This window comes from Monodon monoceros, unplaced genomic scaffold (assembly GCF_005190385.1).
Source record: "Monodon monoceros isolate NGI ecotype Baffin Bay Population unplaced genomic scaffold, NGI_Narwhal_1 Super_Scaffold_13, whole genome shotgun sequence".
Classification (NCBI taxonomy): domain Eukaryota; kingdom Metazoa; phylum Chordata; class Mammalia; order Artiodactyla; family Monodontidae; genus Monodon; species Monodon monoceros.
The window spans coordinates 57881068-57895208 of NW_021703769.1; the positions used below are offsets into that span (position 1 = coordinate 57881068).

The following is a 14141-nucleotide window of genomic DNA, read 5'->3' on the forward strand; positions in this document are numbered from 1 at the left end:
GGATTTTATCATAAATGGGTGTTGAATTTTGTCAAAGGTTTTTCTGCATCTCTTGAGATGATCATATGGTTTTTCTCCTTCAGTTTGTTAATATGGTGTATCACATTGACTGATTTGCATATATTGAAGAATCCTTGCATTCCTGGGATAAACCCCACTTGATCATGGTGTATGATCCTTTTAATGTGCTGTTGGAGTCTGCTTGCTAGTATTTTGTTAAGTATTTTTGCATCTAAGTTCATCAGTGATGTTGTTGGCCCATACTTTAATTGGGTTGTGTGTTTTCTTATTGTTGAGTTTTAAGAGTTCTTTGGGTATTTTGGATAATAGTCCTTGATCAGATGTATCTTTCGCAAATGTTTTCTTCCAATCTGTGGCTTATCTTTTCATTCTCTTGACAGTGTCTTTTGCATGGCAGACATTTTAAATTTTCATCAATTCCAGCTTATCAATTTATTCTTTCATGGATTATGCTTTTGGTGTCATATTTAAAAAGTCATCATTAAATCCCAGGTTATCTAGATTTTCTGCTGTGTTATCTTCTAGGAGGTTTGTTGTTTTTTGTTTGTTTTTAAAATATTTATTTACTTACTAATTTGGCTGTGTCAGGTCTTAGTTGAGGCACGAGGAATCTTCACTGCAGAGTGCAGGATCTTTGTTGCAGTATAAGTGATCTAGTTCCCTGACCAGGGATCGAACCCTGGCCCCCTGCACTGAAGAGTGGAATCTTAGATACTGGACCACCAGGGAAGTCCCTTAGGAGTTTTATAATTGTGTTTTACATTTAGGTCTGCAATCCATTTTTTAATTATTTTTTGGCTGTGCTGCGTGGCTTGCAGGATCTCAATTCCCTGACCAGGGATTGAACCATCCTCAGCAGTGAAAGCACAGAGTCCTAACCACTGGACTGCCAGGGAAGTCCCTGCAATCCATTTTGAGTTAATTTTTGTGAAGGGTGTAAGTCCTGTGTCTAGACTTTTTTTTTTTTTTTGCATGTGGATGTCCAGTTGTTTCAGCACCATTTGTTGAAAAGGCTATCTTGGCTCCATTGTGCTGCTTTTGTACCTTTGTCAAAGATCAGCTACGTATATTTATGTAGGTCTATACCTGGGCTCTCTATTCTGTTCCATTGATCTATTTGTCTATATTTTCACCAATACCACACTCTTAAATTCTGTAGCTTTATAGTAAGTCTTGAAGTCAGGTTGTGTCAGCCCTCCAGCTTTGCTTTTCTCTTCCAATATTGTATTGGCTATTCTAGGTCTTTTGCTTCTCCTCAAACTTTAGAATCAGTTTGTTGATATTGACAAAATAACTTCCTGGGATTTTTATTGAGATTGCATTGAAACTATAGATCAAATTGGGAAGAACTGACATCTTGACAATAATGGGTCATCCTATCTATGAACAAGGAATCTCTCTCCATTTATTTAGTTCTATGATTTCTTTCAGAGTTCTGTGATTTTCCTCATGTAGATCTTTTACATATTTTGTTGGATTTATACCTAGGTATTTCATTTTTGGAGTGCTAATGTAAACGGTATTGTTTTTAATTTCAAGTTCCACAGGTTCATTGCTAGTAGATAGGAAAGCAATTGGCTATTGTATATTAATCTTGCATTCTGCAACCTTGCTATAATAGCTTAATAATTTCAGGATTTTTTTGGTTGATACTTTCAGATTTTCTATATAGATGACCATATCATCTGCAAAGAAAGGCAGTTTTATTTCTTCCTTCCCAGTCTATATACTTTATATATCCTTTCCCTATATTTTTGCATTAGCTAGGACTGCCAGTATTATGCTGAAAAGGAGTAGTGAAGAGATGTTCTTGTCTTGTACCTGATCTCAGGGGAAAGCTTCTAGTTTCTCACCATCAAGTATGACATAAACTGTAGATTTTTGTAGATTATCTTTATCAGTTTGAGGAAGTTCCCCTCTATTCCTCAGGGTTTACTGAGAGTTTTTGTCATGAATGCATGTAAGGTTTTTGTCAAATGCTTTTTCTGCATCTATTGATATGATCTTGTGATTTTTCTTCTTTAGCCAGTTGATGTAATAAATTATATTAATTTTCAAACGTTGAACCAATCTTGCATAGTTGAGATAAACCCGCTTGGTCATGGTGCACAATTCTTTTTATACATTATTGGATTTGATTTGCTAATAATTTGTTAAGGTTTTTTGCATCTATATTGATAAAAGATATTGGTCTGTAATTTTCATTTCTTGTAGTGTCTTTGTCTGGTTTTCATAGTAGGGTAATTCTGGCCTCCTAGAATTAGTTAGGGGATTATTCCCTCTGCTTCTATCTTCTGAAGGAGAGTGTAGAAAATTGGTATAATGTATTCTTTAAATGTTTGGTAGAATTCATCAGTGAACCCACTGGGCCTAGTAATTTCTGTGTTGGAAGGTTATTAATTATTGACTCAATTTCTTTAACAGATATAGGTCTGTTCAGATTGTCTATTCCTTCGTGGGTGAGTTTTGGCAGACTGTGTCTTTCAAGGAACTGGTCCATTTCATCTAGGTTATCAAATTTATGGGCATAGAGTTGTTTATATTCCTTTACTATCCTTTTAAAGTCCATGGGATCTGTAGAGATGTCTCATCCCTCATTTCTGCTATTAGCAATTTGTGCCCTTTCTTTTTCTTTCTTAGTTAGCCTGGCTACAGGCTTGTCAATTTTACTTATCTTTTCAAAGAACTAGCTTTTGGTTTTGTTGATTCTCTGGTTTCCTGTTCCAACTTCATTGGTTTCTGCTCGAGTTTTTATCATTTCTTTTCTTCTGCTTTCTTTGATTTGCTCTTCTTTCTCTAGTTTCCTCAGGCAGAAGCCTATTGATTCTAGATATTTCTTCTTTTCTGATATATGCATTCAGTGCTATAAATTCCCCTGTAAGCACTGCCTTTATTGAACCCCACACATTTTGATAAGCTGCATTTTCATTTAGTTCAAAATACTTAAAATTTTCTCTTGAGATTTCTTTTTTGACTCATGTGTTATTTAGAAGTGTGTTTCAATCTCCAAGTATTTGAGGATTTTTCTAGCTGTCTTTCTGATATTGATTTAGAGTTTAATTCCATTGTGATCTGAAAGCAGACACTGTATGACTTCTATTTTTTGCCGTATCTTTGGTCTTTGAAATAAAGTCTGCTCCATGTTGGCTGTTAGTGAGACTGGAAACGCCAGGGTTTGAGGGGAGTGCTAGCTCATCTCTTTACTTTTTCAATTAGCTGTGTGATCTTAGAAAAGTCACTTGATATCTCTAGACTCATTTATTCATTGGCAAAACGAAGGGGTTGTAAATTACTGCTTAAGTGTCTTCTGCCTCCATATTATGTTCAAGTGGAAAAGAGAGAGGCCAGAAAGGAATCAAGTACACATGGGAATTATCACATGATGAAAATAGCATCACACATAGCTAGAGAGACAGATTGTTTAATAAATGGACAAAGTATATGAGCATCCTGTTCACAGAAAACAGTGCATAAATAGATTTTCATCAAACTAAAAGAGGCTCAACCTCAGGCATAAAAGAAATACAAAATAAAGCTACCAAGTGAGTTTCTTCAAAAGTCAAACATACACCTGCCATTTGACCCAGCCACTCCATTCTGAGATATTTAACCAAGAGTAAAGAAAGCACATGTCCATGCAAAGACTTGGACACAAATATTCATAACAGCTTTGTTTGTAAAGCTCAAAACTGGAAACAGGGCTTCCCTGGTGACGCAGTGGTTGAGAGTCCGCCTGCCGATGCAGGGGACACAGGTTCGTGCCCTGGTCCGGGAGGATCCCACATGCCGTGGAGCGGCTGGGCCCGTGAGCCATGGCCGCTGCGCCTGCGCATCCGGAGCCTGCGCTCCGCAAGGGGAGAGGCCACAACAGTGAGAGGCCCGCGTACCGCAAAAAAAAAAAAAAACAAAAAACTGGAAACAACCCAAATGTCCATCAACAGGTGAATGGATAAACGTATTTAGTACATCCATACAATGAAACACTATTCAGCCATAAAGAGAAACAAGCTTTTTTTTTTTTTGGCCATGCGACATGTGGGATCTTAGCTCCCTGACCAGGGATCAAACCCATGCCTCCTGCAGAGGAAGCATGGTGTCCTAATCACTGGACTGCCAGAGAAGTCCTGAGAAACAAACTATTGGTACATAAAATAACATAGATGAACCTCAAAATAATTATTCTGAGGGACTTCCCTGGTGGTGCAGTGGTTAAGAATCTGCCTGCCAATGCAGGGGACACGCATTTGTTCCTTGGTCCGAGAAGATCCCACATGCCGCAGAGCAACTAAGCCTGTGTGCCACAACTACTGAGCCTGTGCTCTAAAGCCTGTGAGCCACAACTACTGAGCCCACGTGCCACAACTACTGAAGCCCACGAGCCTAGAGCCCGTGCTCCGCAACAAGAGAAGCCACCGCAATGAGAAGCCTGCACACCACAATGAAGAGTAGCCCCCGCTCACCACAACTAAAGAAAGCCAGCACACAGCTGCGAAGACCCAACACAGCCAAAAATAAATAAATAAATTTATTTTAAAGAAAAAAATTATTATTCTGAAAGAAGCCGGGGCAGGGGCAGGGAGTACATGCTGTATGTCTCCATTTATATAAAATTCTTGTCTTTTGAAGTTTTTTTTTTTTTAATACTTATTTATTTGGCTGTGTCGGGTCTTAGCTGCGGCATGTGGGATCTAGTTCCCTGACCAGGGACTGAACCCAGGTCCCCCTGCATTGAGAGCGTGGAGTCTTAGCCATTGGACCACCGGGGAATGGGGGTCCCTATATAAAATTCTAGAAACTGAAAATTTGGAAAGCAGATCACTAGTTGCATGGAATGGGGAATTTACATAACAAAGAATGCGGAAACTTTTGCGGGGCATGAGTATTTTCCCTACCTTGATTGTGATCATGGTTTTACCAGTATAAACCTGTCAAAATGTATCACATTGTATTCTTTAAATATGTGTGGTTTGCTGTATGTCAATTATACCTCAATAAACTGTTTAAAATCTACCATGTGATATCCTGTTCATCCACCAGATAAAGATAAAGCACTGTGACAAATGGTCTTCTGGCTGCACTGTGGGGAAACAAGCATCCCATGCACTACATCAGGACAGAAATCAGCGCAAACTTTGAGGAGGAAATTTAGCAGCTGCTAAAATTTAAATGCACTTACTTTGGACCCACTTTTAGAAAACTTTTTTTTTTTTTTAGGAATTTATCTAGTTTTTTTACTATTGCTATAACACACATTACCACCACTCGAATGGCTTAAAACACCTGTTTATGATCTCAAAGTCCTGGAGGTCAGAAGTCCAGGTGCAGCAATAGCTCAGCTGCTTCAAACCTCACAGGCTGAGATCAAGCTGTTACTTGTCCCTGGTGGATCCTTCCTTCCAGGGAATTTTACACATTGACAAGCAAACCCTTGTATTTTCTCTCTTCCTTCTGTCTTGTCTTTTAACATATAATGGTGCCCTAAAATATGCAACACTGTGCCTGTTTTTTCTTTAATAAAAGATCACAGATCTGACTTGTTCTTTTCTGCAGCTGTGTACTACTCCACTGTGTGCTTCCATGTGCCATTTATGTAATCTGCCAAGGACTGTGTTCCTTTCTGGAGGCTCTAGGGATTGTCGATGAAAAATTAATCAGTTGATCTAAGAAAGAAATGGACAATTTTATTCAAGCCAAATTTGAGGATTATAACCCAGGAAGAGCATCTCAGAAAGCTCTGAAAATTGTTCTGCCTGTTAGAAGTCAAGGCACAGTTAATTTTTTTTTTGGACAGAGGGCTGTACATCAAATGACATATTGACAGATTATAATCCAAATCTAAGCATCATTGTGGTGGGTCACGTGACCCCTTACAAGATCTCGAAGGAATGTTATCTTTTAAGGAGTTGTCTTGGTGATACTGGGAGCATGTTGCTTTTTATGGTTGAGCAGGTATTCCTGCTGATGGGGGAGGTTTGGTTGAAACACAATGCAGATACACGACGCACTGCAGGGAGAGAGGAGGCCAAAGGACAGAGAAGAATTTTTATGCTTGAATTTTCTGGTCTTGCCATAAAATATGAATTTTATTTCACTGGATGAATCTGCTTCCAATCTCATTCAGGTTGTTGACAGAACCCGGTTCCTTGTGATTGTGGGACTAAGGTCTCTGTTTCTAGCTGGGAGCCTGGCTTTGCTCCCAGAGGTTGCCCACATTCCTTCTCAGGCCTTTCTCGTGGCCCCTCACATGCTTTGAATATTTCCTTCCATTACATCCTTCTGCTTCCAGCCAGAGAAAGTTCTCTGCTTTTAAGGGCTCATGTGATAGATTGGGAGTATTCGTTTCCTATGGCTGCTGTGATAATAAATTACAAGAAACTTAGTGACTTACAACCACACACATTTATTCTCTTACTGTACTGGAGGTCAGACGTCTGACAAGGATCTCACTGGACTAAAAAAGACAAGGTGTTGGCCGGGCTGATACCTTCTGGAGGCTCTGAGTGGAGAGAAGCCACTTCCTTTTCTTTACCAGCTTCTGGAGGCTTCCTACACTCATTGGCTTATGGCCCTTTCCTCCACCTTCAAGTGCATCACTCCAATCTCTGCTTCAGTTCTGGCGCATCTGCTCCTCTGATTCTGACTTCTCCTGCCTCCCTCTTTTAAGGACAACTGTGATGACAGTGGGTCCACCTGGATAATCCAGGAGACTCCCCCATCTCAAGGTTTTCACCTTAATCACATGTGCAAAGTCCCTTTGCTATATAAGGTAACATTCACAAGTTTGGGAGATCAGAATGTGAATGTATTTGGGGGCCATTATTCAGTTTACCACATTGAAACCACCCAGATAATCCAGGAGAATCTCCCTGTGTTAAGGTCTATAAACTTAATCCCATCTGCAAAGTCCTTCTGGCCTTGGGCTATGACATATTCACAGGCTCCAGAGACTCGTGCGTGGATATCTTCAGGGGCCACCTCCCCACCACATTATCCTACAACTGTACTTGCTTGTGGGGAAAACAGGAAACCTGTTACCCGAAAGCTTGGTTCGCCTCTTGGTGGGCATCAGGCCAAGAGACACAACCAAGCCAAAGAGCAGGAGAAGGATTTATTACTTTATCAAGTGAGGAGAACACCAGGGGTCTTTCTCAAAGCAGCGTCTCCCGAAGAGCAAAATTGGAGTTTTAAACTGAGGGTACATGTGTATTCATGAAGGGGCTTGAGCAGAGGAAAATTCAGCATAGAATTCCTCAACAAGAGTCCAAGCTTTAGCTGATTGAAATCAGGAGGGTCAATATCATTCCATCCACCACCTGGGTGGGGGCCTTAGTTCCTACAGAAATCAAAGACTGTATCAGAATGTTACCTACATCCCTTGAGGAAGAACTAGGATTCAGTTTTATTGCTGAACTATTGTTTCTTGACTACTTTTGCTTTGTTCCTGCACTTCACTTCCCTTAAGATGACGAATTACTGAGACTTGTTCAAGGGCAAGCCTTGTGGTCAGGCTTAGATCACAAAATGGCTTAGGCCAAAAATGGCTCCTTTTATGTCAAGAAAGCCATGCCTGGTTCTTTCTCCGGGAACCCACTATCCTATCTGCTTACAAATCCACAAGATCTTTCACAGCATTATTGCCTGTGATATCCAAAGACTGGAGACCATCGCCATGTCCTTTGTACGAGGTCGGGTGAATTACACAAAGGACATGTATATCCACACAGTGGAGTTGTATGTACTATAGACAAAAAATGGGCCGGATCCGTAATATTTTGTTAAAGCAAAAAAAAAAGCAGGATTCAGGGTGTTGCATGTTATCTGCCACCATTGTATGTTAAAAGATAGAAGAGAGAAAATACCCTTGTTAATGTATAGAACTCTCTGGAAATGAAACAGGAGGGAAGGGGGCAGGGCACAACCTTTGAAAGAATGACAGCCCGAGGACGTGACATAAACTGATTAGAACCAAATGGGTCCAAGATGGCGGACAAGTAGACTTCCACTAGACCTGGAGCCTCAGTATACGTCACTGTAACACATCAGCAAGGGAAATGACACACCCACAGACGCCATGACAGTTCCAAGGCCGACCACAAAGATCAAAAGTGGGCGCTGGCCCAATTTCTGGAAATCCCCGCCCCTTCCACTAATACTCCTCCCACACATTAGCCTATAAAATTTCCCACCCCTATAAAAACTGACAACCCCATACCCTGGGGCCCGTCTCACCTTCTGAGATGGCCCACGCTCTGTCTGTGGAGTGTGTTTCTCTCTAAATAAATCCACTTCTTACCTACCACTTTGTCTCTCACTGAATTCTTTCTGCCATGAGACATCAAGAACCTGAGTTTCATTAAGTCCTGAAACCAGGTAAGTGATCTCAGTTTGAAGACCGTGGGTTTTGGCCGGGTTCGAGTCCCAGCATGTGGGTTCAAGTCCCACTGTGAGTTGCACGGTTTCAGAAGGACCCACCAGGAACTGGTAACAGTGGTTTTGTCTGGGATAAAAAACTGGATGAGGGGCCAGAGGTGTAAGGGAGTCCATCTTCACTGTACTGATCTCAGAGAGGGAGAAGTGAGCCGTGTTGCTAAGCGAGATCTTAGTTCCCTGCCCCGGAATTGAACCTGCGTAGCCTGGATGAAAACCAGGAATCCTAGCCACCAGGCCAGCAAGGGCTAGAGGCCAGAAGCTATTCTTCCCTGGCTCTTGCCCCCAGTGAAAAATTCATTTCTCATGGAGGCAGAAACTGTAAAAACAGGTACAAAGTTTATTATTAGAGACATAGCACAACAACTAGTGGGAGAGCACACAGAGAAACAAGTTCGTTTAGCTAAGGTAGAAGCAAGGCAGAGATGCACACCTAGAGAGAAAGGGCATGGGCATCCTCCCTAATGAGGGAGAGTGCAGTAACGAAGCAGTTAAGTCATTTATATAGGGCAGGAACTGACACAAAGGTGTCTGGAAGAAGCAGGACTCATTATGGCCCCCAAGGAGATTTCCTGCACATGTGTGGTATCTCCCTTACCCCAAGGTGTTGGGGGGGATATGTGATCACTTGATCCTTTACTCAAATAGGGTTTTGCCCCTGTTCCTACCATGACTGTTATATTAGGGCATCCACAAGAGACAAAGCCTGGCTGTTTACCCTGTTTCAGTGGTTACTTCCATTTTGGAGAGCAAACAGGAGGTTGATGGTAAATGCCTTACCGGGAGCCCACCTATCTCCTGTCTCAGGAAATGCAAACAGGAGGCTAGTTGTAAGTGTCCAGCCTGAAGCCCACTTTTCCTGCCCTATGAAATGTAAGGAGGCCAATTATAAGTGCCTCGCCTGGAGTCCATCTATCTCCTGCCTCAGTACCATTTGAATTTTGTTCTGGGGCATATGATGTTTATTCAAAAATAAATTGTTAGGACTTCCCTGGTGGCACAGTGGTTAAGAATCTGCCTGCCAATGCAGGGGACACAGGTTCGAGCCCTGATCCAGGAAAGATCCCACATGTCACGGAGCAACTAAGCCCATGCACCACAACTACTGAGCCTGCGCTCTAGAGGCTGTGAGCCACAACTACTGAGCCCACGTGCCACAACTACTGAAGCCCATACACCTAGAGTCCATGCTCCACACCAAGAAGCCACCACAATGAGAAGCCCACACACCACAACGAAGAGTAGCCCCCGCTCGCCACAACTAGAGAAAGCCCACATGCAGCAACGAAGACCAAACGCAGCCAAAAAAGAAAGAAAATTTTAAAAATAAAATAAAATTTAAAAATTGTTTATAAGTGAAAGGGCCAAGACGTCTGGATGTAATATTGGCAGCTCCTGAAGGATGAGGACACAGTGCTATCAGGGAAAAGAAATGTGAAAAGGTGTTTGGACGTTCTGCAGGTGAAAGTGGGGCCCATAAAGGCCATGGATATGAAACACTTGAAAACCAACAGTATATCTTGTCAAGGGCGAAGCCCACCCCTCCCTCTAGTATTCCTCATCACAGGGTCAATTGTGATGAGAAAACAGCTGTTTTGAGTTGTTGCCTAATGCCGACTGAAAAAAAATGCACGATCTAAAAGTTGCCAGTTATGTTTTATTGTGGGGACTTTCTAAGGGCTGTAGCCCAGGGCAGATAGCTCTGAGGAACTGTTTCAAAGAGGTAAGGGAAGAGCCAGGATATATAGGAGTTTTTGCTGAAGAAAACATGTAATCGAATATCAAAAGATTATTGCTAATCACCAAAAGCAGACATCTCAAGTTAATGATTTTAGTGCTTTTCTATATATGGGAAGATGCAAGTCTGGGCTCACTGAAATTATTCCTTTGATATGCATCTTATCTAGGGCCAGTGTTGTAATAGGGAAGAAAAAATTTGACCCCATATTGGATCTGTTTCTTTTACTTTAACCTTTGTATTCTATTACTTTTGCTACAAGTTAATCATGAAAGGGATGTTGCCTATAAGCTTAAATTACAATGGCCCATCTCTGGGAACCCTGCTCCCTTGTAATGAGTCTTAAGCTAAAACACCTTTGTTTATCTCACAGTAAACCTGACCAGGCCCACCTGTGAATGGCTGCAGGAAGAAAGAAATTAACAAGTCCCCTCCGGAGCCTGAACAGAACCAGAAATTGACCCTCTCCTTTTTTAGTATAAAAGAAGCCTGAATTCTAACTCAGGGCAGATGGCTTTTGGACACTAGTTCACCATCTTCTTGGCCTGCTGGCTTTCCGAATAAAGTCGCTGTTCCTTGCCCCCCAAAACTCATCTCTTGATTTATTGGCCTGTTGCGTGTGGAGCTGATTTTCTCCATCCTGAATTCCCCTCTGGGGCAGCTACAGTGGCTGATGGCTTGGCAGCGGGCAACATTCTTTGTTTAATGAAATAGCAGGCAACATTTTTTTTGTCCACACCAAACTTTTTTACAGTATGACAACCCTGCTCACACCAGGAGTCCAGCCTTGTAGGATCTGAGTTTAGGATTCCCCTCCGCTACGCCCGCCAACCCTGCCAAGCTCCTGCTTTGTTTCTCTCAGGGTGCTTTGAAAAATAACCACTTAAGAGTTTAGCGTGAGAAAAGTGAGTGGACTTTGCCCCAACCACAGGCGGTAAGTCATAGGTGCTCACTGTCTATCTCCCGACCCCTCTGACCTGGGATGGAAGACTGCCCTCCCCACAGCTGACTGCATTATCACCTCCCCCACTGTTTCTGTCAATAATACATTTGTGACTTTACTTCCTTGGTGTGAAAGTACTGAAACTGTCCCTTTCATCAAAACGACCCTGGGGTTTTCACTTCCCTAAAGTGGGAGCTACCCGAGGACCCAAGTGGGTGGCTTGTGCCAATTTCAGGCAGTCACAATCGGCACATTCTAAATTCAATACACCAGCTCCATGCCACCCCACCCGCAGACATCATTGCACAATCAAAGGTCCAGCAACCCTTCCAGCTGATGTCGGGAGCGCGCAGCTTCAGCTTGCAGAGACCTGGTGGAGCTGCCTGGTGTCAGAGCAGCCAATTCATGCAACAAGCCCAAAATGAAAGGCGTTACACTTTGCGTCACTTCCTACAGTGGGGAAAGCGCTGACTCCCTTTGTTCCACTTCCCCCAGGGAACTGGCACCCGTGGAGGATCGGGGGATCAGCCCAGACGTGCTGCTTTTCTCACTTATTGAGGGAGCCTCCCAAAAAGTCTATGGCAGTTTTATGGACCCTGAGCTGGTGGGGGTGGGAAGAGGAGTGGAAGAGCATCTTCAAGGTTCCCCTCCTCCCCACCTATAGCACAGGGAAGCCTCAGCAGGGACACCTGAAGGAAACCATCGCCTGAGGCCTCAGATAAAAAGACCTAGGAATGCAGGTATGCAGAGCAGCATTGGGGGGCTGGGCCCTCGTCTGCAACTCCCCTCAGAGGCTGCAATTCATTGGCTGTCACCAAACACGCCAGGGAGGGCAGCTGCCTTCCCCCCTCCCCCGGGCAGGGGTCAGGGGTTGCCAGGTAGAGCCTTTGAAAGCACTTGGCCAGGCCTGAAAAAAATCACACTTAGGTTTCTCAAGGACCCTGAATCCTCAGCCCAGGGCCCGCTGAACAAGGCCATTCATCATTCTCACTTGGCCCAGGAATGAGGGCATCTGTACCTCGGGTTTGCCCAGCACAACCCTGCTTCACATGTGTTGCCCGGTATAATCATACATAGCAGCCCCTTTCATCCTCCAGAGTTCCAACCTTGATTTGCTACCATAATAAAAGATTTTAAAAGAACACAGAAGGAAACTAATAATCATTTTACTGACAAAGGGCGCACAGCTAATTCTTTCTTGAACAGCCACTACAATGAGTAGCCATTTTAGAACCATGAATTCCTTAGAAAAAGGTAGCTATCAACAGATGAATGGATAAACAAGATGTGATATATCCATACAACGGAAGACCATCTGATCGTCCAAAGGAACAAAGTACCAGTACATGCTACAACATGGATAAACCTCGGAAACATGCTAAGAGAAAAAAAGCCAGATGCAAAAAAAACCACACACTATACGATTCTATTTATATGAAATGTCCAGAATGGGAAACTCCAGAGGCAAAATAGATTAGCGGTTGCTTAGGACTGGTGGGTGGTGAGGTGGGGTAGATGGGTGGGTGATAACTAAAAGGTATGGGGTGTCTTTTGGGGGTTGATGAAAATGTTGTAAGATGGGTTGTAGTGATAGTTGTAAAATTCTGTGAATATACTAAAAAACTACTGAATTGTACACTTTAAATGTGTGGATGGCATGGTATGTGAATTATATCTCAATAAAGCTATTACCAAAACAAAAAACAAAAAAACACATAAGTTCTTACCTAGAAGCCCTTTTTCAGTGGCTGTTTACAGAGATTCTATAGTGGAGTCTGAGCACGTCTCTGTATTTGGAGGCCTGCTTCTCCCAGAACCTTCTCCCCCGACGCCTGCTACTCACAGACCCACCAGCCACTGCGCCGGGGCCTCAGCTTTATATTAACCTGCTTCCAACCTCCACCTCCTCCAAACAGACACACCTGCCCAATATTCCATTCACATCCGCTGCAAGGTAATAAGTGAGCTCACATGAGGACTATAAACATGCCCAAGCATTTATTTGTTCCTGCTTCCAGGGAATGGGCTCCATTAATCATGACCCAAGGAAGAAACCCTTCACCTTGGGTCAGTGAAGGTAAGAGAGTCACTGTAAACGTGGCATTCTCGGGCTAGCCAGGGAGGGAGGCGGCCTCCATGACCCCCCCTGTGAAAGGAATGCGGGGGCTTTCAAATGACTGCAGAGGTGGCTTCATCCCCATGGTAAGCCAGGTGTGCTGACACAAATGCTCACACCTGGCGGCAGACGGCAGGAAGGGGACCCGGGTGGCCAGTTCTTGTGGTTTAGTCTCCCTGCTTGGCTATTCTGATCCTGCTTATCAAAGCTGGCCACTGCCTGGTCCTAACTGAGACTCTTGGATGCCAAGCCTGTGTCTTGATGGGTTTCCTGGCTCGCCCAGGAGCTTGCCTATGATACCCCCAGAAAGCCAGCCCCTGGAATGTTCCAGCATGTTTGGGCATGTTCCAGAGCCTTCTCTCTGATCTGCCCATGTCCCAGCACAGACGTTTAGAGCTGGAAGGATCAGCCTGCCTCTTTTTAGAGAAGAGAGGAGCTCAGCCCGGGAAGTTGAAATGATATGCTTCAGCCATACAGCAGGTTGCACGTCACAGGCTCAGTCAGGTTCTTGATGGAACTGCTTTCAGTTCTTTTTGCTTCTCAAATTCATCAAGCTCATACTGCATACGAACTCTCATCCAGCATTGTACCAGTTCCAAAGACAATAGTACTGATGTCCAACCCTCAAAGTCTACTCTTGCTTTTAAAATATTATTTAATTGTATGTTATGTTCTTATTATACTTGTTAATGGTTATGACCTCATTTAAAGGTCCAATTTACGCTGCATTCACAATTCACTCCACCCCCATCTTACCAACTGTCACAGTAAATTATACAAACTGGCACTTTTTTTTTTGCGGTACACGGGCCTCTCCGGTTGCGGAGCACAGGCTCGGGACGCGCAGGCTCAGCGGCCATGGCTCACGGGCCCAGCTGCTCCACGGCATGTGGGAT

At 43.3% G+C, this 14141-nt stretch overlaps 1 protein-coding gene across 12 annotated transcripts in view; it reads right to left on the bottom strand.

Moving 5' to 3' along the window:
* The window catches only part of LOC114894854, a 174486-nt gene extending 161508 nt beyond the window's left edge, over positions 1-12978 (bottom strand). For all 12 annotated transcript variants that reach the window (XR_003793339.1, XR_003793338.1, XR_003793340.1 and 9 more), the window contains exon 1: positions 12857-12978. The gene's annotated coding sequence lies outside the window, so the exon portion shown is untranslated. The remainder of the gene's footprint in view (positions 1-12856) is intronic.
* Positions 12979-14141: the final 1163 nt, after the last annotated feature.